Source organism: Macrotis lagotis, chromosome 2 (assembly GCF_037893015.1).
Source record: "Macrotis lagotis isolate mMagLag1 chromosome 2, bilby.v1.9.chrom.fasta, whole genome shotgun sequence".
NCBI lineage: Eukaryota > Metazoa > Chordata > Mammalia > Peramelemorphia > Peramelidae > Macrotis > Macrotis lagotis.
Genome location: NC_133659.1, coordinates 154,653,991 through 154,656,292, shown reverse-complemented (window position 1 = coordinate 154,656,292; position 2,302 = coordinate 154,653,991). Strand labels below are relative to the sequence as shown.

At 38.1% G+C, this 2,302-nt stretch overlaps 1 non-coding gene across 1 annotated transcript; it reads right to left on the bottom strand.

Annotated features, from left to right (window-relative positions):
- Positions 1-708: 708 nt before the first annotated feature.
- Positions 709-816, bottom strand: LOC141515666 (U6 spliceosomal RNA). The gene has a single exon (XR_012476425.1). It is a non-coding gene; the product is annotated as a U6 spliceosomal RNA (small nuclear RNA).
- Positions 817-2,302: the final 1,486 nt, after the last annotated feature.

The following is a 2,302-nucleotide window of genomic DNA, read 5'->3' as shown; positions in this document are numbered from 1 at the left end:
TGGCCAGGATCTTTTTTTTTCCCAAGGCAAGCATGGAAGTTGAAGGGGAACAGCTACTCTGAACTTCTGATTGGATATATGAAGGAAATTTACTTTGGGTCTGATTTCAGGATGTCTAGAGAACCAGTCCCAGGAGATCTGGTATGCAGGAATTTTAATGAATTGTTCTGCAGGTCAAGATAAAATGAAAGAGGATATAGAACTTATGGAAAGGAGTCTACATATGCAGGACTAGACAGAAAGACTTACCATACTTAATTAGAAGACAGTTATTGTTTGTCCTTCATTTTCAAAGAAGATCATCAGGGAAGTAATGTCATGATACACATGAGTATTGGATTTGAGTGAAGGGATGCTGTGCTAAGTTACCTATCTCACTTTCTCTTTCAGAGCCATCTGGATCAGTGGCCAGATATGAATCAGATGACTGAAGATGGTCCAGGATGCAAGGCCATTAGGGTAAAGTGATTTGCCCAAGGTCACACAGCTAACAAGTGTCAAGTATCTTAGGTCTAATTTGAACTCAGATCCTTCTGAGTCTTGGGGTGATGCTCTATCTACCTTACCACCTAATTACCTATTAGAAGACAGTGAGGTACAATGGAAAGAGGACTCATTCTTGAGTCAGAAGACCTGAGTTCAAAAGCCTACCTCTGATCCTGTGTGACCAGGAAAAAAAATTAATAACTTCTTTGAGTCTCCATGTCTTCATCTGTAAAATGCTTCATGAATTTGCATGTCATCCTTGCACAGGGGCCATGCTAATCTTCTCTTGTATCATTCCAATTTTAATATATGTGCTACCAAAGTGAGCACTTTCATCTGCAAAATGAAGTCCTTTCCAGTTCTATGATTCTAGGGTTCAACCCACTTCCCCCATATGGATTAAAAAAAATCTATTAACCAGAATCATGAAAAAAAATCCCATGATAATCAATACCTTGTCTTCCTTCTCCCCATTTCTATTGCCATGAGAGTCAGAACAGAAGTAGAAGTAAAGCCTTATTAAACCATGACTCCCCTGTTAAAGTCCTCTCAGTATAATAGTTCTCTGATTCAGTAATCAGGATTTTTGGATTTTAGAGCTGTCTAATATTATCATTATCTTCATCTAGTCATAAGTATTTATTCAATATCTACTATATGAAAGGAAGGGTATGTGTTAGGTGTTAGGGAATCAAAGATAAATTCTAAAACAACCCGTCTTCAGAGGGTCTATCAAATGGGATATTCTACTATAACGGATACAACTGGGGAAAAGTTCAGAATAAACATGATGATTTAATAAGGAAGCAAGCAACTTAGGGTATCAGAAAGTTATTCATGTAAGAAGTAGCAAATGGGGGCAGCTAGGTGGCACACCGGCCCTGGAGTCAGGATTACCTGAGTTCAAATCCAGCCTCAGACACTTAATAATTACCTAGCTGTGTGGCCTTGGGCAAGCCACTTAACCCCATTGCCTTGCAAAAACCTTAAAAAAAAAAATAAGTAGCAAATGAGCTGAGCCTTAAAAGAGGCCTAAAATTAAAAGAAGCAAATGTAAGGAGGAAGTGTGCTCCAGAAATGAGATACAGTCTTTGCAGAAGTACTGAGCCAGAAGACTGAATGTGTAGAGTACCAGTTACACAAGTAGGATAATTCTGATGGAATAAAGTGGGGTAATGGCAAATAAATCTGGAAAAATAGACTGGAAAGTTCACATATGCAATTTTTGCTTTTGTTATTATTTGCATATTGAGATTTTATGTTTGTTGATGATTGGAGAGTTCAGAGAAGGAAGGAAGGGGAAAAGGCAGAGAGGGAAGGAGAATGAGAAAAAAAGAAAGGGGGAAAGGAAGGAAGGAAAGGAAGATGAAGGAAAGAAAGAAGGAAGATGAAGGAAAGAAGAAAGATGAAGGAAGGAAGAAATAGAAAGAAAGAAAAGAATAAGCATGTGTGTGCAGGGTTTTAGATGGCAAGCAAAAGAGCATAATTATATTAGGGAACCACTAAAGGTTTGTGGAGCATAGGTGGAGAAATCAGGTTTATTACATGATCCAACATACTTTAGTAAGATTGTTATGGCAGCTGTATATAGAGAATGGTCTAGAAGGAGGAGAGACTAGAGGTAGAAGCTTCAATGAGAAAGCTATTCAATATTCCCACCTAAAGAAACCCAGAGCTGAACTTGAAATGAATTCAGAAAAATGTCAGAAGGTAGAATCAACAAGACCCAACAAGTATTTGGAGGGGGAAAAGTTGAGGATGACTTTTAGATCATAAATCCTTGTGAGTTGAAGGATGGAGATGAAGTATCTCAGAA